Source organism: Miniopterus natalensis, chromosome 1 (assembly GCF_054644295.1).
Source record: "Miniopterus natalensis isolate mMinNat1 chromosome 1, mMinNat1.hap1, whole genome shotgun sequence".
Classification (NCBI taxonomy): Eukaryota; Metazoa; Chordata; class Mammalia; order Chiroptera; family Miniopteridae; genus Miniopterus; species Miniopterus natalensis.
The window spans coordinates 151226675-151251911 of NC_142081.1; the positions used below are offsets into that span (position 1 = coordinate 151226675).

Here is a 25237-nt window from a genome sequence, read left to right on the forward strand (position 1 = left end):
AGCCTTAGAATAAAATATTTTAAATATTTTTTCCACAGGCATATTACTTAGTGATTGCAATAGTCTGCATACATGAAATTGTGTTCATGTAACTGTGCTATATAAAAAGCATAAAAATCCTGTGCTCCTACTATATTTTTTAAGCACTCTAAATTGCCAAGGTCACCTAAGAATCCAGGTGACACTGCATGCCTGAAATGATGACTAGATATGTTATAATTATATTCCACTACTTCATCATTTACTTTTCCTCAGTACTTAAACTTTAAGTTTTTACCCAGCTGCTTCATTATGTGCAATGACTAAATCAGAGTCCACATTTACAAAAATCTTCAACTAACTTATATCCAAGGCGGCGGGAGTGAAGTAAGTATTAATAGCTGGTGGTGGGATTACTGTTACAAGAGGTATATGGTGATTCGCATGTATGTGACTTAATGATGCTCCACTTAAAATAATCTAGTCACCTACAGGTAGCATTAAAGAGGAAACAGCGAAGATATCATCCACAAGGTTTGAAATTACAATTAATCCAATGAATAGTAGAGACTGCCTTCGACAATAAAGTTTCCCTGACAAGAAGGTGAACATAACCTAGCTATAACTTCACCAGGGAAAGGATGGGAACAAGTTCAGGAAAGCTATGAGCTATACTGAAATGAAATTTCAAGAAACAAATCCAACTATTAAGTCTGGGGAGAAAAGGTAATAGGTGGAATAAACTAACAATTAGTTTCTGTCTTTCACTTTTTAAAAAAGATATCTTGCAGCTTGGGTGCTGACATAATCTTGCAAGCAATGGGTACACAAATAACACTGTTTGGGAAGATGCAACATGAAAAGAATTTACAGTTCACATATATTACGGATGTCAGCAAACTGACATCGAACATGGGACCTGGGGCACAGCTCAGATTGAGAGACTGTGAGCAATTCACAACTTCTCTGAGTATAAGCTTACTCCCCGGTAAAATGAACAAATATGACTGTATTCTATATTAAATTTAGCAGCTATACAACCCCTTTCCAATCTTTTGTTTTTCTTTCTCCTTCCCCAGAAGAAATCACTACCCAAAATTTGGTATACAACATGCATTTTTATACATATTACATATGCATATACAATGTGTAACTTGGACTTGCAAGTTTAAGACTAAAATGGATAATTTTAAATTCTTACTAATGTATATCTGTGAATAGTCATTAAGATTGCCATTTATTTACTATTTCTTTTTAAATCTATCTTTATTGATTTCAGAGAGAGGAAGGGAGAGGGAGAGAGAGAGAGAAACATCAATGATGAGAGAGTCATTGATCGGCTGCCTCCTGCACGCCCCCGACTGGGGATCGAGCCCGCAACCGGGGCATGTGCCCTGACTGGGAATCAAACCCCAATCGCCTAGATCCTAGGTCGATGCTCAACCACTGAGCCACGCCCAGCCGGGCTTTATTCACTATTTTTTAAAATGCTGCACTGCACACTTTTTAATGTATTCTGATGCACAAGTGAAAGAATTACTTTAATGTAAAACCTAAAATAAAATTGTTTGTTGACTCCTCATATCTTCCCCAAAGGGGTCCCCAAAGGGCTTATACTGATCTACACTTCACAGGAAATGCATACTAATAATACTCTGCATTCCTGCCAAAACTTAGTGCCAAACCTGAATTTCTGTCATTGTAAGTGCTATAAAATGACATGCCACTGTTTTAATTTGCATTTCCCTAATTATTAATAAGATTGAGCATGTTCACTTTCCAGTGAGTTTCCTCTTTTAGAAGCTATCAGTTCTTATCTCTTAATCGATTTTTTTCTATTGGATAGTTGGTCATCCTATTGCTGGCTTTTCTTACATATTCTGGGTACTTAACCAGTGATATTTATTGCAAATATTTACTTCTTGTCTGTGATCTGTCTGTTCATTTAACTTAGGGTGCATTCTGGTGTTCATATATTCCTAATTTTAATTGAAAATATCAATAGTATCTGGCACATAACAGATGTTCAATAAATGTAGAGTGATTTGAAATAAATTAGTCAGTGCCTGCTATTGCAACATATGTCCCTTTCCTTCTAAAATATTTGACAATAAATACGACAGAATTTATACCCCCCAAAACAGGGCTTGACAGAAACACTCAAAACCAATACAACTAATAAAAAGTTCTAAAAATAAATGAATAAATAATTTTTTTAATCCTCACCCAAGAATATGTTTTTATTGATTTTCAGAGAAAGAGGAAGGGGGAGAGAGAAAGAGAAAGATCGATGTGAAAGAAACATGGGTCAGCTGCCTCCCATACTCGCCCCAACAGGAGATCAAACCTGCAACCCAGGTGTGTGTCCTGACCCAGGATCAAACCCACAGTCCTTCGGTGCATGGGACAATGCTCCAACCAACCACGTTACCCAGCCAGGGCTAAAACCATAACAATTTTTATAAAACTCCTATATGCCTAAAAGGAAGTGGAAAAATTCTAATTAAAAAAATAATACAGTAAGTACATAAGCTCTTTTCTGTAAAAAAGATGAAAGTAGATTGATGAAAGGGTATCCCTCTATTGTATTTTGCATTTGCCTCGAGTATTATACTTTGCATCCAGCTACAACTACTTGGTAAAGCTCAATATTAATATGCTGGGGGGAGGGGGAAATCACACATTGACCAACTTACATATTTTACTAACATAATTCCCCTATTTACCTATCATGTAGAAGCTAATTCACATTACAGAAAAATGCATTGTAGCAGAACAGAATGTACTTAATTGTCTGGTGCCAACTAGGTATTGCTCATAACTCAGAGTGCAGCAAAGGAAACTCCCAGGCAGGTTAAAGCTGTCCTGAAAGGTTTCATGGAGTTGGGCCTGTAACAAGAGCTGAAATTTGCATAAACAGAAAGGATTAAATGCATTTATGGCATGTGAAAGGGTGCTCTGAGTTACTTAACCTTAACAAAGTGAAAGGCCTAAGTTTGGATTAATAAGGTGTGTTGAGCTTACAGAGGGCCTCAAATGCCAGGCAGAGGGTTCATAGTCCTTGAATAAGAAAAGAGAAACAAAAAGTAGTTTTGGAATGAGGAAGTGTCATGAGACAACACCCACTTAGACACAGTAAAGAAAATGTTTATTGCTCTATGCTATATGAAGAACAAGATTAAGAAAACATGACAGTCCATTTGTCAGACCTGTTTGAGTGTATACTGAATCATCTTTGCACAGGCTGAACACAAATACAAATCCTTTAAAGTGCTAAAATGAATGTATTAGTGGAGTACATTGTACAAATGAAGTTGACCTGCAGTGGACAAGCATACTTTTCACAATCCAATTTTATTTGAGTTACACTTAAACTGCTGAGTAACTTAGCCTATTAACCACGGACATGATTTTTTTTTTGGGGGGGGGGGAGGATGCTCGTGGGGAAAATGACATTTAATTGACAAGGTTGAAAAACTGACATTAACTCTTCAAATTTACTTACCTAATATACTTGTGGATCTTCCACTAAAATTAATACACTTAGAAGATATAGCCTCTGTCATTCATTTTCTATAAATTACTCAATCGTCTAGCTTTGTCTCTTGCACACAGTGCATGCGTAATAAATAATCACAAAATGAATAAAGAACAGATGAGTGATGATTTATTTCTACAAATGCCAATAGCTAAACAATGTTAAAGTATCTATGGCTGAAGAAAAAAAAATGAAATCACCAACATATATAAACCACAACGGGCTTGTGAACATATTATGCCTCACCCCCTGTGAATGTTAAATTGATGTGTCAGTTTGGCTTAGCTATGGTACTCAGTTGTTTGGTCAAACGCTAGTCTAGATGTTGCTGTGAAAATATTTTGTAGATGTGATTAATATCTACAATTTCACTTTAAGTAAAGCTGATTACCCTCAATAATGGGGTGGGTCTCATCCAATCAGTAGATGGCTTTAAGAGCAAAACTGAAGTTTCTTGGAGAAAAGAAGGAATTTTGACTCAAATGATAGCATAGAAACCCTGTTTGCGTTTCCAACCTATTGGCCTGTCCTACAGATTCCAGCCTCCACAATTATGTGGCCCAAATTTCTTAAAATAGATATTAGAGATAGATGATATAGATTCATATACTATTATTTCTGTTTTTATGGAGAGCACTGACTGATCATCCTTGCCCCTCAAAAAAAATGAACTAAAAACACTCACATTAGAAGAAATGTAGACATTTCTAACACATTATATTACTATGTACATGTGTGTGTTTGTACACACACAGATATAACAAACACTGAGTTTTGACTTAATGTCAAATAATACCGTAGTAAAAACATTTTAATTTGGTAATATCTGTATAGGCTTTCAAACTGGGTTTGATGGGGTTGCAAACTATATGGCCTTCTTCTGTTGAAGAAAAGAATGCAGTCAGGGCAGGACCCACCTTTCCTGATCACACTCCAGGACTCCAAAGTCATCACTTTTGGACTCCTAGGTTTGCCTAGGCACTGAAGATTCCTGAGGCTGTGCTTGCACAACACAAATAATTCGTGATTGCAAAAATTCCTCCCTTCCTCCTAACATTTCATCATAAAACACCTACATTGTGAGTACACATCACACTCCCTATGGAAAAGTTTTAAGGCAACTTTTCTTTCAAATAGATTAAACATTTTTACAGGAGTGTTTCACCTCTAGTATTATTAGAAAAAGTGGCTCTAGTCATTGTTAATCTATAAAATTAATGATCATATTAGCTGGCATAATCCTAAATATTTAGCAAAGAAATGATTAGTTTTCCAAACAATTTCATTTGAAATGGTTATATAGAAAACCTTGCTTTACTCATTTTTTACACTTTAAAAATCCTTGCTTTTACATCTAAGTTATTTTTAATCCATATTATTTCTCTAAGATATGTAAATCACTAAGAATTGGAGCTTTCCCTTTCATATTTCATAATTGGAACATTCCTGCTAACATTAGGTAAAAGGGGAAAAAAATAATAAAACAGGAAGAGAAACACATGGCCTACAGGACAAACAGTATATACACTTCAAAAACGTGAAAGGTAGAACTACAAAGTGAAAATATTCCCAACATAATACCACACAACCATTCCTTGTGGTTCATGTACTTGAAATACATGTAATATCTGACCAAAGGATAAACTACAGGCTTTTAAACTGGTTTTGATGGAAGTGCAAACTGCACCGCCTTCTGTTGAAGAAGAAAATAAGATGATATCTAAACTATTTTTGGAATGTCCAGATGAGAGAAGATATAAACAGGTACAAACTACCAACACATCGTGTAAAAGTGATGAATAAATCAGTATCGCACCAGCGACAGGATGTATTACATGTAAATAAAAGGGTTTTCCTATGATGATGTAGTCAATTGTTGACACATTGGACATTCAGAACAATGATATATGTGGGGGGATAGAGTAGTGGAAACAAAAGCCCACTTACTCTTTATGGCTGTCCAGGAAGTCACCAATACGGCTACAAGAAGACAGAGAAAAGAAGTCTGCCAACTTCTATTCTCACCCAAGACTGGGTAAAATGGGTAGTGCAAGTGGGAACGAGACTTTATGCTTCAGGAGGACAGGAACCATATATGTTTCATGAACTGACATATACAAAGGGTCTATTAACATTTGTTTACTGAATTAAAGAATGCTGCCAGCCACACATCGACTAGGATTTGCAGACATTTCAAAATGTGGATCTGGAAAAATGATAGGAAATGACATACTTCAGAGGCCTTAGAAAGTGAATGTGGAGTAGATGTTCCAAATTCTGGCTCCAGGAAGTGAAAAACCAGATTCTCCTTTGACCCCCATTCTCCCTATCAATGTGTACTGCTGCTTCTTGCTTGCTTAAGCCTTGCAGAGCCCCTCATGGCCATGGTATATGCCATAGTTCCTAGAGTTCCTCCAGTTCTTTCTTTTTTTTCATGAATTTTAGCCATCTTAGGTTACTCAGTTCCAAGTTAAGAAAAAAGATTCAGGACAGTGGCTAGCACTGGGAGTGCCTCACACAAGATGGACAAAATTCAAGCCACTCTTTATTCATTCATTTATCAATTACTGAGGATCCTCACATCTCTGGTTTAGACCAGAAGCTGGTAAAAAGAGAATAAAATATAAAATCCCTGCCTTCCCAATCTAGTGGGCATGAAGAACAGGTAAGCAGTAAATTATGATCCTTGAAGTGGAGATCTGATAGTGATCTATCAGGCTGTTACTGGAACTCAGCATATGTTTCTTGCGTGGGACTGGGGTAGGCTTCCTTGAATTTACAATTGCATTGAGCCTTGAAAGACCCACTGGAATAAACCAAATGACAGAAAGTTAGTCACTCCAAGTGAAGAGTGTAGTGTCTGCCAACAGTAGTACCTAGGATTACACCCCGTCCCGCCCCCCAAAAGCAACAAAATTTGTTAACACCATTTTGCGAGAGAGAAGTTCAGCGGAGTCTAGTACCCTGGATAGCTCCCTGGCATCAAAGGTGATTGGAGAGACTGAGATCTAGCTGATTGGAAGAGAGAGTAGAGGACCTTCAAACCTTCAAAGTTACCAATCTATCCTACATTCTTTGGTTTTCATAATACTTCACCCACTCCTTTCCTGCACTAGACCTCTGGGGCTGTGTGTCTCCTCTACCATCAACCAATGAACCTAGAGCTCCTTCAGAAATATCCTGGGAGGCCATTTCTTCCTTCACTAAGCAGCACTGGAGGGTCTTTACCACTTTTTTTTTTGAGCAGCACTTAAACGTGGGACCCTGAAAATTCCCCCTGAGATGTATCACATTACACTCTCCCTCCAATCAACTTAGACCCTCCCTCTGACAAACCCTTTATCATTTCAGAAGCTCCCCAATACCACCACATATACACCCTGAGGGATGCTGTAGGGAATGCTGTAGGGAATAGCCTTCGAAGTTAATTTTAGCCATAATGTTGCTATAAGTTTATATCCTTTTTGTGAGCAAATCTGAAATGATTTTTTGATGGCCCAATGGAGTAATCTGTACTTTTTAAAAAAAATTACTACTATAGCAGGTGCTTTCTAACTTAAGTAACTCATTTATTAATGAATTCTTGGGTCTGTTTATACATGAATCCAATATTAAAAACTGAAATCAAAATTTTAAAAATATCCTGAGCTGTCTGTCCAAAGGTAACATTCCTTGGAAAATTTTGGAATCCTGATGTATACAGACCCACTGGTGTTATTATCGATAAGATATTTTGAAACTTTACCTGAAATAAGTTACTCTTAGTCCAGATTTCTAATATGAGTTTTGAGTTTGGTTTGGTTCTTCCTTTACCTAACCTTCTCATTTGATGTCTCTGGGATATTTGTATGCTTTTCTGTCCTCAAGATTTTCTTGAATATCCTAAAGAATACTGAATGTTAGAAAGGAGTACTTACTAAACATATTTCATATATTCAGAATTAATACTCTGGTAACTTGTACAACTATAAACAAAAAAGAACCAAACAAGCAAAAATAAAGGTAGTTTCTAAAGAAAGAATTGCCTAGAATGTTTGAGCCTACATTTGCACTTATTTTTGCCATGCCTTTATTCATGTATACTTGTTTGGTTTTATTTACAACCCTGATATAGGTTTGTGATAAACTGTTTCCTGCTGTTGTCAAAAACAAACAAAAAAAAAAACAAAGGAAGAAACCACACATACAACAATAACAAATCATTAACAGAATCACAGTATTTACCTATTTCTAGGAAACAGCTAATTGCTGTGAACAGGCACATAAGAAATATGACATGCTAGTCTAAATTTGGTTGATAAAGAAGGTGTATCACTAAGACTCCCAGAAGCATTGAATTAGGGTAATATACCTGCTTAACAATCACTTCTTGAACACAGGCATACTGCTAGTCTTCATTAATGAATGATAAAAATTGGAGAAGGCATTATACCTTCTGCAATATGTTCCTTCAGCTGTTTTACATTCCAAGCATACCATGTACAAATAAGGTTATGAAAGAGAACAGAAGGGCCAGATCATCTAGAAATTAACTGACTAGAAAAAGAGATACAGGCAAATCCTAAAAAATTCGAATGTACATTATGCAAATATTTGTACACACCTATCACATTTGGGTACCAAACAAGACATGGAAAGTGTGTGTTTCATTTACTGTGGGTTATGCTGTTCAGGAGCCCAAGGAACCACAGGAGGTGCATTCTTTTGAAACAGAATGGCTTATACATATAAGCATTTACAAAATGTTTGTTGTCAGTGATGGTGAATGAGGTAACTCTACAGTGGGGCACAGTCATGTAAGGGAAGATAACATGTAGCAAAATGAGGCACTCTGGTGACAGTCAGAACCTGGAATTAGACTTGCACTGTAGTCTGGGAAGCACTATAGAGACCCAGCTGTAAATACTTCCAAGAAGTCCAGCCAGCCTAAGTGTCTGGGGTCTGGCAGTATGCCATTAGTCATTGGCGTCACAGAGATCCAAGAGTGAGTACTGAAAATCTAGAATACCTCTAGGAGCTGGCAATGTTGAAAGATCCAGGAAAGTGGTATTTTGGGGGAGTTTTCTGATATGTAAAAGGACTCAGGAAATTAGATGTTTCAGAGGGAGGATCCTATTCTTTAAAAAAATAAAGCAGGCTCTGTCAAAAGAGCCTTGCTCTAACACTAGGAGAAATGGCGATATTGGGTAATTTGTCAAGATGCAGGGAAAAATATTAGGTAAGAAATCACTTTTAGTTACAAGAAAGAAGCATTAAGATACATATGCTATAATATTAGAGTTGAACATCAAGATTGGTTTAATGTTAAGTCTCAAAGTGTTCAGCTAGAAACTAGTCAATCTCCCTATCACATAGAAGGATTGGTCCTGAGTGTGAGATGTGGCTGAGGCTCCAGTTAGTGATTAAATTATTCCTGCAACAAAAAAAGATTCTGGCAAAAGCTACAAAATAGGCCATATCTGAAATACTCAGTTAAGCCAATTATTCTTTTTCTTCTTGATATTATGCATCTAGTGCTATTTATGTTATTGACTGATTTAAACACATTATAAAATAAAACTGTGTATATTTTAGTCTACTAGAGAGGTTCAGAATAATCAACTTTAACTCTCTGATTGTCCATTGACTTCTACAAACTCAATCTTTAAATATTTCCTTTTCTACAAACATTTGAACACTGATTAAACTCACATTTAAATAAGTGAATTGTAAAATAAAAGCCAAAAGAAACTAAACTGATATCACCATATGCTATTTCTTTCTCATGGGAGACAGGCTGGATGAATAGACTGCACCTATGATCAGCTTTGCTTAAGCAAGGTACTCAAAGCTCTGTGTGAACCTTTCCAGAAGACAAACTGCGTATCTCCAAATACAGAGAATATCTAAGGTTTGAACATTCTCAAAATAAAAGCACCTATTCTTAACATTATACTTGGTTACATATTAAATTTCCATTAATGAGTTGGAATATTCTGACAAGATAGGGAAGACAATGGTGCTTTCGTGACACGGAGGGTGCACAATATCAGTACTGAAAAGAGCAATGAAAAGGTGGAAGTTTCAGTCTTGCAATTCCTTCATCAGTTACACAGGAAGCAAGAACATTCTCACTGAAGATGGTGGCAACAGGTCAGGTAATGCACAGAGAGTGCAGGCCCCTGAGTGAAATCAGGAACAAAGGGAAGATATACTCCTTCACACTTTGGTGTCTACCGACTTCATAATTTTTGCATCATTGTAATAAAAAATCAAACAGACCATAGAACAGGGCCTCAGTTTCCTCATCTCTAAAATATGCACAAAAATATGTTTAATCTTAGACGAATCACATGGCATAGTATATATTAACTGCTTATCATGTAGGAAGTGTTCAGCACATTATGGTCATCATCTGCAAATAGAAAGGAAAGCCATACCTATGTTCACATATGTTCCAGGACTCTATTTTAAAAGCTTTCTTACAGTGTATTTCTTCGGCAAAATATAAAACATCCATAGAATGAGAGCATACAGTTATTCAACCAATATTTATTAGACATCCATTATACATCAGTACTGTTAATCCTTGATGATACAATACTGAATAATTACACAAATAAATGTAAGGTTAAAACTGCAGTAAGTACTACAAGGTAGAGGAACATGCAACTAAAGTAATATAACAGGGTAAATGTTATAGCAAAGGAGGCCAAGAAAGGTTTCATTAGGGAAGAGATAACTGAACTCATCTCTGAAACAGAGAGGTGGGGGTAGGGTGCTGGGGCGGGGGGGGAGGCAAGAAGGGAGGCAAGGAGGGAGGGAGAGAAGAAAATAGAGAGGGAGAGGGAAACTAAAGATATACAGGATGTGAACATATCTTTAATCTTGAAAAATGTAGAGATGTGGAGATTTGTCTAAAATTTATCTCAGCAGTCAGACGTCTAGAACAATTCATACATGTGATGCTACTGTTATGCTGCTAAAATACCTGTAATCTTATACAGAGAAAAATGATTACAACAGTCCAAGACCAAAAATATCATGTAAGAGTCAACAAGACTAAACAAAGAAAATGGTCAACCTTTGTACATATTTTGGGTTTTATAAATTAATATCAATAAAGTTCAGCTTGGGCCATTACTGCCCAGTTAAATTCTACACTTAAGTATATGCAAGAAATTAAAAACTCATTTAAATTTTTTTAAAAAGATAGTTAGGCCTGAATGCAGTAGTTCAGTTGGTTGAGCATCACCCTGTGCACCGAAGGGTCGAGGGTTTGATTCCAGGTCAGGGCACATGCCCAGGTTATGGGTTTCAACCCCAGTTGGGCACATGTGGAGGGAAACCAATTGATGTTTCTCATATTGATGTTTCTCTCTCTCCCCATCCCCCTGCTTCCCCCCCTCCCCCCCCCCGCCTCTATCTATCTATCTACCTATTTATCTATCTCCCTTCTTCTCTCTAAGCATGTCCTCAGGTGAAGATTAAAAAAACAAAACAAAATACAGTTAAGATGAAAATCTTCTGACAGAGAGTGTAATACAGTATTTTCCAGGTCTAACCTTAGTTATCTCTACCCGTTGAGAAAAGTACTTAGTTACAAGACACCGCCTTTACGTTTCACTGTAAAATACTGTACGTCAGTGGTTCTCAAACTTAAGAGGCCATAAGAATCACAGAGAGGACCCCATCCCAGAGTTTCTGATTTAATCAGTCTTTAGTGGGATTGGCATTTTAACAATTCACTAGTGCTGCTGCTCAGGGAACCAGTTTGAGAACTACTACCCTAGGTTAATAATTTACCATTAGATAATAATATGTTCCTTATAAATGACATTTAGGTTTTAGTTAAGTTTCAGAGTTTATGGTATTTAAAATTTTAATCAGCTTACTTGAAATTTAAAAATTGCTAATATAATGTAAATAATGCAAAACCAAAAGCTATATTTTAAATTAATCTAGACACAGGGCCACAGTTTGGCCAAGCAAAAAACTTCATCTGTCAATTACCTAAACAGAAAGCTTTAAAAAAAATTTAATATATTACAGAACCTATTTTCGACCACCATTCTTTTTTGTTGTCATTGTTAATCCTACCAGAGGATGTTTTTTCTATTGTTTTTTCTGAGAGAATGAGAGGGAGGGATGGAGCGGGAGAGAGAGAGAAACGTTGATGCAAGAGGGACACATCAACTGATAGCCAGAACACACCCCAACGGTGGGGTGGGGAGCGAACCTGCAAACCAGGCACATGACGCTCTAACCACTGAGCACCACGGGCCAGGGCTTGACCACCACTTTTTTTCTGGCATTTTATTTAGCCCACATGAAACGTCTTAAAATGCAATATGGTCATTTTAAAATAAAAACTGCTAACAATATCTTGGTACTGTATCCACTGCAATTTAGACAGATCATTTTTACATTTTTACATTATATTAACTTAAGGTACATATTGAAGTATATTTCTTTTGTTACAGTGTTCATCAATCTTCCCATCTTTTCTCACTGCTTATCCTAACCCCAGACTTTATGTTGTGTTGTTAACTGACACTCATGCATAGTGAAGATAATAATGCTGATAGAAGTGTATGTTCTCAATATAAAGCCAACAGATTTTGTCACTATCCAATAGGGAAATCATGCTCAACTGTCAGTCATACAGTAGGAGAGATTACATTATCAAAGTGATACACTGTGACATAGAGTCCAAAACCAAACTCAAGAGAGACCAATTAACAGATAGGTTTGTACTCTGACTACCTTGGAAATCATCCCATTCCTGCAAGAATATGAAATTGGTGACTTAACAGGTTTTTCACTATTGAAATAACTCTTATCTATTCACCGTCAACAAAAAATATATATGAAACTCTTGTATTCAACTAACCTGAAAGTAATTGTATTCTGTGATTCATTGATAGTCATATCTAATATTTGTACTATTTCTTTACTGTCACCATAAAATACTTCTGGGTTGTCATATTGAAGGACAGGATAAAAAGTCAATTCAGATGTTTCCCCTTTTATTCTTAAAATGAAGAAATGCATTTTAAGCATTGTTGTGTATTAAAACAAATATATACACAAAGAAAAAATAAGCTCAGAATGCTGAAAAAGAAGACATGTTTCTATTACTAATACAGTCTATTCACCAGAACATAGCTAAATTATCAGTAAAATTATTGCTACAATTCTAAAATTGTTTCCCACAAGCCCTTAGTGGAAAACAATGTAAGAATAGATTAACTATTGTGTTAATATAATATTCTAATATTTAAAAATATTTTAAAATATTATAGAAAAGGTGTTGTTTAATGAGTTATACACTGTCTATGAAGAATGTAATGGTAAGCATTCAATGAATGCGTACTATTATACAGTTGTCGTTCTACATATCTCATACTTTTCCTTCAGATGCAAATCAAAGTTAAGGATGGACCTCAAACACCTCGCCATAAAGAGGCTGTATGTGCTACATTGTTATTAATACCCAATTCACCACTTTCGTGGGATGTGGTATATTTAAATATTTAGAGTAAGTATTGTCTACAAATGCACATGAAGCATTTTTTTTTTCATTAAAAGGCAATATCAAGTTGAATATTTGTCTTCTAAGGTACAAAAAGTATGCACTGACAATTCGTTCCAAGAACAGACTGCACAGAATGTTGTACATCAAAAACAGACTCACCCCACACGTGCACTGGCACAACAAATTTAATGACTTTGGCTGTATCTGAATCTATTTCAAAACAAACTTATCTTCCCTCATATCTTTTATTGTTTTCTATAATTCCAAGAGATTTGCATCTCATATCTCACATTCTCACCCATAAGCCACTAATCCTATTTATCCTTCAAGATCAAGACCGGGCAAGTCTACCTATCCCTGAAGCCCTTTCAAACAAAACGCAGTAGGAATAAATGTTATTATCATGCTCTGGGCTCCTGCAGTCCTCATTAGACATGCAATCTCTTACTGTCATGAACTGTTAACTCTGTTCAAGCACCAGATTCCTCCCAAATGGAGAGTAAGTTCCTGAAGGGCACAGAGCTAGGAAGTCATGTTCTCCACCAGACCTGGAGAGTATCTTGCACGTGACAGGCTATTATGCGTGCTATGTTGAATAATAAAATGCAATAAAGAGTTGAGTAACTATAAAATTTAACACATTTTTCATTTTCTAATTCATGAGTTTGATGTAAATTTACATTCTGTAGTATAAATAATGATGCATCATTAAAATAAACAGCTACTAATTCTCTGACCTTGTCAAAAACATCCATAAATATGACTTTTTAATAATTGTAATAATAATTTATCAAGTACATGGTAAAATTCCCCATTATTTCTTCTACATGGCAATGATTCAGGAAAGTTAATGTCACAACACTCGGTGGGGCTCTCAATCCTAAGGTAACATATAAAACTGCACGTGCTCCAACGCTGAAAATGTATTTTAGACCAGTACGAACACAACTGATTCGAAATAACACACCCTTGACTCTGCTCTGTCTTCAAAATGAACCGAGCTGGTAAGGAAAGCTACTTTCACAGCTGGGGAAAAGAAAAGCAAACTAAAACAGTTAGCATGTTTTGACCAAAATAAGGAGCGCCCTAATTAATATCCGAAGAAGACACATCACTCTGACAATAGCATGACCAGTTTACTTCTCCTTTCTTCTCTATGAAATTACTGAAGGGGGAGTTGCACCAAGGAATTTCAATGCTTAAAAAACACTGTGCTTGGCGGCAGGCCTTACAGACAGACCCACTTAAAATAATGAGGACACTGCCCTGCCATCTCGATCCCAACCGGTCACTGATTCTGCAAAGGCCAGGCTGCTAACTTTTAAGAACCACCCTGAATTTACTAAAGCACAGGTGGTAGGCACCGTCCCTCACCCTACCTAAGCTTCAAGCTCTGTCTCTGGAATTTGCACCTGTCAAAAAGCAAATAGAGAGATAAACTGGGTCTTAGCCTAGAAGAATAGTATTTTAGGTCTTCTCTTAATAGCTAGTTTTTAATCAGTAGTAATCAATATAAACTCAGCTGGGTGTCTGCTTCTTTCAAAATGGGTGTACACCATTTTTAATAGCCTTTCCTGGGTGTAGGGATGGAGGGGATGTGTCACATTTCAGGGGGAAGGTATTCCACTGTAGAGATCCTAGAAATGAAAACTGCAAATCAAGTAGGTACTTCCCGACCTGCGCGCCCTAAGCATGGCCCACAGAGTTAAGAGTGGCGGTAAGTACACAAAAGTATTAAAGGGCGAGAGATCTTCTAAGCAGCATTTCCTTACACCTGTAAAAAAATCAAGTGATATGCTGACTTCCTTCATTTCCTATTCCAGGTCCCACGGGGGAAGGGGGGGGGGCCTGCTTCCCATTCTGAGAAAGGGAAGGAAAGAGATTGGGGAGGGGAGAGCGTGAAGCTCCAGATACGCTGAAAGAAACCCCGAGAAATTTCACAACTCTTTGCCATAAATAGCCTTTCTTCTCACTCGGGATACCTCCTCCCTGACATCAGCGAGGCTCAGCCTCCACGCGCAGAGGCACCATTCACAAATCCCTCCGGCGGCCCCGCGCGCACCCCTACCCCGCCACGGCACCGCGAGCAGTCCCCGCGACACCGGCCGAAAAAGAACCCGGGGCCCAGGGGCCACCTGCGGTTTCGGCTCCGGATTGATTTCTTTCCAGGTGAACCAAGGTACAGATCAGTGAGGAGCGCGAACACACACGGACGCGCGCGCACACACACACACCCTCCCTGGAGCCCTGGACGCGCCACCACAAAGCAATTTGTTCCCACTAAGTCGCTGCCGCCCCGCCGCGCCGGGGAGGTCTCGCCTCCCATCCAGGAAGCCAGCGCCGGAGGACCGGCAGGCGGCGGCGAGAGGGGGTCCGGGCTCCGGCACTGCGGCTCCGGCGAGGAGCCGGGCTCCCCGCCCCCTCCCCCTCCTCCCCCTCCGCGCCGCCGCCCCCGCCCCCGCGCCCGCGCCCGCCCCCGCCCGGCCGACCGCAGCCCGGCCGCCCCTACCTGCGGGACGCGGGCGGCGAGGGAGGAAGCGGCCGGCAGCCTGCGCCAACTCTCGCCTCCTCGCCGGCCACGGTCAGCAGCGCCCTGGAGGGGCGGCCGCGGCCCCGGGGAGCAGAGCGCTCCGGAGCTCGGAGGGAAAGGCCACGCAGCGCGCCGGGAGTCACGGGCCAGCGGCCGGCGAGCCCGCCCCCTCCCACCCCGCCCGCCAGGCCAGGTCCCCGCGCCGCGCCGCGCCGCGCTCGCCGGGCCCGCGGCCGGCGCCCCGGGCCTGGGCGGGGACTGCTCCGTGGCGACCCGGGGCAGGCGCGGTCACCTGCCGGGCGGTCATCCCGGCGGCGGCCCGGGGCGGCGGCGACCCGACGCGCGACCCTCCGGGCGCAGGGGCCCCAGGGGCGTTACTACCTTGAGGGCTCCGCTCCGCTTGTTAAGGCTCCTCCCGGGCACTCAGGGATTATGTCTTCGGGGCACGGGGGTGTCTCCTGGCTCCCTCCTCTGCCCTCCCTCCCCCTCTCGGCTGTTGGGCTCCTTCTCTCCACTCCCAGGTGCGCGGAGTCGAGCTGCGTTTTTTTAATAATCCTCCTGCGCCTCCTGCCCGCGCCCGCGGAGCTGCGCCGCCTGAGCCACCGCTGCCCAGTCAGTCATGTTGCCGCGAGAGAGGCGGATTGGCAGCCGGTCGGCGACTGTTTGCGGTGAGAGAGAGGCGAGCAGAGCGAGAGGAGGGCAGGGGAGGGACGCGGGGAGGCGCTTCCAAGTGTGTGAGTGCGCGGAGTGCGACTGTACGGGGAGCCCGGGAGCCACCTCCCCGCGGGCCCAGTTCCGACTGCGCGGAGGGCGGCGGCGAGCGCGGCCTTTATAGGGGTTGGGGCGGGGGGCGGGGCGGGGCGGCGCCGGGCCGACGGCGTCCCCGGTGCCACGCGCGCAGACTCGCGCGGGAACGCGCGCACCCCCGCCGCCGGCCCGCTGCTGAGTTTTCGCTCCGGGGGCGCCGCGCCCGCGCGTGCTGACTCGGCTCTGCCCGCAGCCCGGCCGAGCTCCGGCGTGGAGCCCGAGTGCGGAGTCGGGCCTCGGGAGGGTAGGCGGGAGCCTGCGGCGCAGCGAGGGCGCGCGAGGATGCTGCCGATACCCTGTAGCTTTCCCTTCCAACCACCGACGCTGTCTTGTTTCTCGCCCTGCGCTTGGGCAGGAGACTGTGAGGTTTTCCTTCCCTGTGCGCTCGCCCCAACCCTCTCCCATCCCGACGGGCCTGTCTCCCCTTCGGGGCAGCGAGGAAAGAAACCTGGCCGCGTTCCTCCGAGCAGGTCCCACCTGCCGGGCACCGTTTACCGCAACCAGTTTTCCTGGGGGTAATGGGAGCACTGGGGCTGAGGCCGTCGGGAGTGGGACTTGGGATCCTACACGTAAGGTCCTCGACAACCGGGAATTACAAGCACAACCGGTTACCATGTGCACAGCACTTGACTGACGGCCCCCTGGAGGACATTTGCCAGTTTAGAGAGAGAGAGACGACTTCTGATGCCTGGTGCTGTTACGTAAACCCTACCCCCCCCCCTTTCTCCCATGGCACTGCCTCATTTCCTTTCAGGTTTACACTGGGTCCTGAACTCTTTCCCTCCATCCCCTTCTTTATCTCCACTCTTACACACGCCTTTTTTTTTTTTTTTTAACCCATTGTGTGTCGGGCCATTTCTAGGTAGATAATACAGCCCAGTGTTAAGTTTGTACACCTGGCGTCACCTCCCTTACACCCTAACTAGGCTCTAGCCCAGATTACAGGATCTTTGTAGTCTGGCCCATTACTGTATTGGGGAGCAGTGTCCAGGAATCAAGCAATCTATACTGCTTTCAGGGGTGTGTGGGTGTGTGTGTGTTTTCTAAATCTAACTGGCTATGATCTGACTTCAGAAATGTGAATCAATTAGATGTAAAATCAAGGTGTATTTTTGAATGAGTGTTAGTAGGTGGTGTGTATTTTGGCATGGACACAACCCTGCTTTGGGGGGACAACTGTGGGAAACTTATTTTTCATAAATGTGGCAAAAGGAAGTTAAGAATATTTAGGAGGTTAGTGAGGTGGTGGAAATGGTGACAACTCAGTTATTATATCTTCTCTCATTATTAGTAGCTCATGACAGTTGCTACGTCTTCAGGTTTTTCACATTGATTTTCCTTTCCCCTAATTCCTTTATGTCTCATATAAAGAGTATAGCTTCCATTTAAGTCCATTAAAAGTGCCTTAAGCATATAATCAAGAAAGGGCAGCAAGTTGGGACCAGTGGACAAATATATCAATAACATATAATATAGGACATTTTAGCTTCTTTGTTTAAGCATTGAAAAATGGATGCACTAACAATGTGTGTATGCCCACATTTTAAAGCATTATTTATCATTTCTTCCATTTCACAGATCAGAAAAGTCAAGTTTGGGGAGGGTAGGCAGTTAACCTTGGGTCACACACATCAAATGATGAAGCTGGAACTCAACCTTGGCCTGTCTTACTCTACTGTTCATATTGCCATTCAGAATTCTGGGCTTCGTTGAAACTCTTTATAGTTTCTTTCAAGCTTTTGATAATCATGAAAAAAGCTGATCTATAATCCTTTGGTATTTCCCTTCTACCTCCTTTCTTTTTCCATTGCAAGAGAGATTTACCAAATGTTCATTTCTAAGGGTTAGGCAAGGATTTAAGAAGCCCTAACTAAGACTTACAGATGAAAAAAGTTAGGAAACTTTTCTACAACATCCTTACTTAAGAACCCCACTATCAATGCAAAAAGAAATTTGTAAAAGAGATATTCCTGATCTGAACATCTGCACTTAGCAAATAAATCTGTGGCTTATTTAAGAGCTGTAAATAGATATTTTTTTAAAGTTTTTGTCCCCCTTTAAGGATGATGCTTAATTATATTGAGCAAGTTTTTAGAACTTTTATTGTTCTTGTTCTCTATTTAATTGTCATAAATAATGATAATTTAATAATGACTCTATATTCCATACTTTAAAATTATACATTAGACCAGACCTTCCTTGGGCATTTTTGGTAACCACAACTGATTGTGATTTTCACACTCGCAGTTTCAGCCATAATTAGTGAAAACCATGACAATCTGTCAATTGCCTTTATTCATTAAGGTATTAAAAAAAAAAACATTTCTCGCTTAATTTTCTAACAGTTTTGCTTGCCAAATAAAGTCTAGAATTTATATACACTAGAAAAAAGAAAAAAACATTTGAAAATGTCACCTAAAACACACTTCTAAAAAGTTGATTCATTCTATTTTGCATTTCTTTTTTTAAAAAAATCTGTACTAGAAACCCCATTTATAAATTATAGTAAACAACATTTTAGACATTAAATAAATTATTCTCTTTTAAGATTGCTTAATGTTTCAAGTAGAATTTCCCACATTGCTACACTTTCAATGATACAATTTTTGTTGTGATAGGAAAACAGAAAGTTAATGACTCTTTCCAATTTGTTCATTTTCATCTCTTATGCTTGCTGCTGTTTGGTTCCCAAGAGCATTTAACTGGCAAGTTCAATGAAGATTTGGCATAGCACTATTTGATGAAAGCAGAAAAATTAGGTTGCCAATTACATATGTGCCCCTTATGTGCACTGAATTCCCACTGAAGTGATGAGCCAAATTAGAAATTCTTCAGTAGTAGGACCTAAAAAGTAAAATTAGTGCTTAGGGAAGGTGAGGGAGATATTTTTTTTTTCTTTTCAACTCTATTACTCTAATGAAATTCATAAGGTGTTTTAGAAAGTGAATTAACTTTAAAACATATTTGCAAACAATGTTTGTAGATGAAGTATCAGAAAATAAATTTAAAAGTTGCATTTCTTTCTTTCAACCTATTTTATAGTTTTCTGATTCACTTCATACCCTATCATAATTATCTAGTCATGAAGGCCATTTTCCCCCTTTGCTTTAGCCTAGCAGTAAAAAAGAAATGAAAAACATAAGTAGGATATTAACATTCTGGATTTCTTCCATATTGCTACAATGTAAATTCCTTTTGTAAACAACTGTTGTAACATGAAAGCAGCATTATGCTTACTTTAGAGCAGCAGGAGCCTTTGTTGGAAGTGGAGGCTGAAACATGCATTTAGTTCAAGATCAAGGACTGGTGAGAAAGCGCAGCATAGGAGAGAGGAGGATTTCTCAGCTGCAGCTCGGAGTCCAGAGAGCATGAGGAAAACTCAGTCAACATCGCATTACTTGGGGCAGCCTACTGGTAGACAGGGCACAGTAGTTGAAAATTTGGATAGAATTATTTTGCAGATATCTGGTAGTGGTGACCATAACTTGGTAAAATTGTGTTTTTGCAGGAGAAATTATACCAGGTGTCAGAACAGCAAGATCTATTCATGTTCTTGCTCTGTGGAGGAAACTAAAAAGCCAGGCAGGTCAACTGACCAGGATTTCAACCAGGAATTCTTGGCAGAACCTAAGCCCGGATGACTGGGCCAAAATACTCACTGTACCCGCTGTCTTTGATCTGGGAACCAGACACACAAGGATTCTTCCCATGGGACAAACATGGTAGCAAGACTGTTAAGGTGAATGTGTGCCACTGTCCTTGTTACTGGGCTACGAGCTTCCAGGTTTACAAAGTGATCTAGTTCTAAGCCCATTTAATGGGCTGAGAGAAAGGAAAGCAGAGTGCATGGAAAGGCATTGCTTACCCAGCAACGGAAGCAAACCTGAATTTCCAGGGCAAACTATCCAGCTTAGAGAGCTAAAAAAAGTTGACGTGGTGGGAAGAGGTGAACTGGCAACAACGTTGATGTTCTCTGAATTTATGGGAAGTAAAGTGTATTAAAAATAATGTTTATCAACATAAAACCAAAGGAGTCTTTATAAGTAGATCCCCAGTAATTTTATATAATTTCCTTATTTTTGCTTTTATTTCCAAATGTGATGAATGAGGCCTTTTGAGGATAAACTCAGGATTTTTCATCTTCATATGAGGTAATTTTCACATCTGAATACTTGTCTTTTCTGATCGCAATATTAAAAATATATCTAACCCACCCTGGGAGGGTGACTTGGTTGGTTGGAACATTGTCGCATACAACAGAAGGTTTTGGGTTCCGTTCCAGGTCAGGGCACATACCTAGGTTTGGGGTTTGATCCCCAGTCGGCATGCGTATGGGACGCAACCTATCGATATTTCTCTCTCTCCCTCTTTCCCCTCCGTCCTTCTCTTCCCCTCCCCTCTTTCTCTTCCACTTTCTAACATATCCTTGGGTGAAAATTTTAAAAGTTATATATATATAACCCAATTAATTGGTATATTTGTTGAAGTCTTTGGGTTACATCTATCAAAATGATTTTTTTTTAATTGGGCTTTTAAGTTTTGCTGTTTTGATTGTCCTCAGGTGTTTATGTGTTTGTAGGCATTTCATTAAAATAAATAGAACTTGACACGTATTTTTAGAGAAATTATCCATTAAATCACCTCTAAAAATAGTATATTGATAATGTCTGAAACTATAACAATAAATGTATGTACAAATCATATAAATAAGTCTAAATATAACAACACAAGGATTGTAACATAACAGTCACAGTACTCTATGCTACTTAGATATATAGTAAAAATAGACAATGCTAATAAAATAATCTAAACCATATTAAACCAGTACTTAAGCAGTTTGGAAACTGGTCTTACCATCTGTCAGTTTTTATACTGGCAGTCTCACAAATGAGACCTCTTTTTAACAAAACATCACAGCAGGAGACACAGGCATGTGATTTGTAATTAAAATGTAGAAAATGCATTTCCTAGTTTTTGTCATTTGTATAAAATTTCTCTCACATCGTGAAATTCTAGACTTATGAAATTATTAAAAATGGAATTTTTATTTTTATTTTGCCAAATCAACACACTGACCAAAATTTTAACTTCAATAATGAATGTATATGCTATCATGAATTAAAGTGTGTTTTCCTTATTTCTGATTCACTCGGTAATGAGATTCAATTTTTAATCATCCAAATGTAGAAGATGAAGAGGAATCATTTGTATGTTTTTATGCAGCCTTGATCAGCTGAGGACTAACATTATTGCTTTATATTCACTTACTATTGTATTCTGTAAATAAAGGCAATATTCAATTTTATTTACTTTCTGGAAAAAGTACACCTAAATGAGGTACTTAGCCCTGTAATGGAAAAGTTACTTACATTTTATATCTGGGTGAACAACAGTTTCTCTGCTTTCTTAACGTTTATATAATCATACAAACCAAAACACATGATGTATGAAATGTAACTATTGTTAATGCTATGTATTGCTCTATGTTGAATAAGTGTTTGAGAAATCAATAGTGATGTAATTTGAGTTAAAGGCATATAAATTATGGTTAAAATGCACATTTACATTGAAAGAGATCTTAATTTTTATTTTTGCTTTCTTCAACATCTTGGATGTTTTCTAGAAATTTAAGTTGATGTTAAAGTTAGCAAGCATTTTTGACATTTGTCATTATTGGATTTATTATGTACAGGTGTATACATCTAAACCATTCACATCCCTAACTTATCATTGAGATGTATTGATGTTTTTCTTTACACTGTCCCAATTACAACTTTTCCTTCAAATTAACATTTTAGAAACAAACTGGGTATTAAGGTAGTAGTGAATCATTAAACCACCGTGTAGTTGTGTGTTTCAAATATGACTGTCACAAAATATCCTGTTTCATACTAACTTCTTACAATAAATTACTGAAACCATTCTGATTGAGTAGTAAGGATCATGTCCCTTCTGCAGGCCTTTTTGACTGATTCCACCAATAGAATATGGTGAAAAGTATGTAATTTCCTAGGCTAGGTCATAAAATTGGCATTAACTTTATCTTTGTTCTCTTGGGACGATTGCTCTTGGAACCTAGCCACCTGCCATGGGGAAGCCCTGTAGCCTAGGTAAGGCCCATGTGGAGAGGAACTGATGACTCCAGCCCTCAGATCATCTGACAGACTCCACATGCAGCCAGCACCAATTTGTAGGCCATGTAAATAAGCCCTCCTGGAAGTCCGTTCCCCAGCTCCAAATCTATCCATCTCCAGGCAGCCATGTGGAACAGAGACAAGCAGTATTAGTTTTTTATTGCTGCATAACAGATTACCACAAACGTAGTGCTTAGAATAAACACTAATTCAGTAGATCACAGTTCCATAGGCCAGAATTCTTGCAAGGCCTGATTTCACAAGCCTGAAATCAAGGTGTTAGGCAAGCTGTGTGCTCACCTGGAGGCTCTGGGCCAGAAATCAGCTTCCTAGTTCTTTCTGGTACAGTGGTAGCTTAGTTTTCAAATGTAATTCATTCCAGAAGACCAATTTGAAAACCAAGGCGCGGTTTCCCGTAGAAAGTAATGCAAAATGGATTAATTCATCCCAGACCTTTAAAGTCAACCCCTAAAACAGCAATTTAACATGAATTTTACTATCTAGTGATAGCACAGATCCATAAAATAATACACAATGAATGCAATAAACAATATACTGTACTGTAAAAGCAATAATAAACACAATATAAAAACAGTACTGTAGATGATAAAGTGAAAATGTAATTTTTTCTTACCTGCAGTGATGATAGTCATGGTTTGGATTGGGGGTTCCCTTCAATAATCACAATAGGTGACTGTTGTCCAGGTGTTCTGCAGCCCTCTTCCAGAATCACTGTAGGTGACTCCTATCATTCCTTCCCTTGACTTTTTTACACCACTGACACCTGGTTCAGACTCATTGCATCTTTTCCTCACTAAAAATTTCTAAATTGACATTTGCTTTTTCTGATGTTTTAAAATTTGTCTGAAGTGAAACAGCATTAGCACTGAAAGTGTCAGTGGCATGATTCACAGCAGCTTTATCAGGGTGATATTTTTCAACAAAAATTTGCTCTTCAACCCATTTTGCACACATTTCTTTGATCAGTGCAATAGAAACACTTTCTCTTCCCCCCCCCCTCCTCCAAAGACAGTTCCTCAGTTACCTTCTGTTGCTGCTCCATCAGAATGTTTTGAAGGTCTTCTGTGGTGAGTTCAGGCTTGTGCTCCTCCACTGACCCCTCCACATCATCACTACTCACTTCCAAGCCCATGGCTGTCCCAGAGACACAATATCCTCAACCTCAGGAGCTTCCTCTTCAACACCCTCAAATAAATGTTCAGGGACAGCTTCTGGCCACAGTTTCTTCCATGCTGACTTCATTGTTCTGTGAGATGCATCCCTCCATGCTTTGTCTATGAGATGTATGCAATGTAGGATACTGAAATGATTCTTCCAGAACTCTCTGAGGGTTAGCTCTGTGTCTGAGGTCACCTCAGAGCACCTTTGAAACAGTGCTTTGGTGTAAAGCTTCTTAAAATTAGATATGACCTGCTGGTCCATGGGCTGGATGAATGGAGTTGTGTTGGGGGGCAAAAGCTTTACATTGATAAAACTGAACTCTTTCATCAACTCGTCCTCCAAGCCTGGAGGGTGAGCTGGAGCAGTATCCATAACAAGCAGGCACTTCATTGGACGACTTTTGCCTTGGAGGTATTTTTTTACACTTGGCCAAAACACTTCATGAAACCCACTCAATAAAAAAATTGCCTAGTTACCCACGCTTTCTGTTTGCCCTCCACATCACATGCAATTTGCTTTTTTTAAAATACCCTGGGGTTCTCAGAATGGTAGACTAGCAAAGGCTTCAGCTTAAAATCCCCACTTGCATTCCCACAAAATAAAAGGGTTAGCCTGTCTTTCATGGGCTTGGGTCCTGGCCATGATCTCTCCTCCTTTGTTATGTAGGTCGTCTTTGGCATTTTCTTCCAAAAGAGGCCTTTCTCATCACAGCTGAAAACTTCTTGGGAAAGGAAACCCTCTGCCTCTACATAATCTTTAAATTCAAAACCAAATTGGTCAGTGTCTTCCTTCTTAGCACTGGCAGTGTCACCAGGACCTTGCCCTCAGTGGAAGCCACATGGCTTGTTCGGCTTCCGAGGCATGTTGGGAAACCTAAGCATTTACCTCCTGGTTTACGGCGTTTGTAAACCGAAATGTTCAATGGAGACGTTCGAAAACCGAGGCACCACTATAGCTGGCAGAATTCAATTCTTGCAGTTGTAGGAAAGAAGTTTCTGTTCCCTTGACACATGGCTCCCTCCTCTTCAAGCCAGCAACAGCAGCACTGAATCATCCTCATGTTTCAAATCCCTAAATTTGTCTTCTTCCTCCAACCACAGAAAACTCTCCAACTAGACTATAAGCCAATGGTGAGCCCATGACTGACTGACTTCTCATAATATCCCCAGTGCCTAGTTGAAGAAAAATAATCGGTGAGACAAAAGGTGGTGCATACGACTGAAAAAGGTGGTGCATACAACTGAAGCTCTACTCTCTTCATCATTCCCTGGAAATTATATGTAATGGAGGTGCCATATTGTTTATTACTCCTTCATGAGCCTTTATTTTCCTCCAAACTATTGGCCATCTTTTGTCTTTGAACATCTTTCATAAGTTATCTTTCTTCTGGACTGACTTTGAAAATAAAAATTTTTAAGTTTAGGGAGCTCTTCCAAACTCATTTTACTATGCCAGTATTACCCCGATACCAAAACCAGACAAGGATGCCACAGGAAAAGAAAATTATAGGCCAATATCCCTGATGAACATAGATGCAAAAATCCTCAACA

The 25237-nt window shown here is 39.8% G+C and overlaps 1 protein-coding gene across 2 annotated transcripts in view; it reads right to left on the reverse strand.

Annotated features, from left to right (window-relative positions):
• CCSER1 (coiled-coil serine rich protein 1) overlaps window positions 1-16036 on the reverse strand; it is a 1053060-nt gene extending 1037024 nt beyond the window's left edge. For both annotated transcript variants that reach the window (XM_087826564.1, XM_087826567.1), the window contains exon 1: window positions 15946-16036. The gene's annotated coding sequence lies outside the window, so the exon portion shown is untranslated. The remainder of the gene's footprint in view (window positions 1-15945) is intronic.
• Window positions 16037-25237: the final 9201 nt, after the last annotated feature.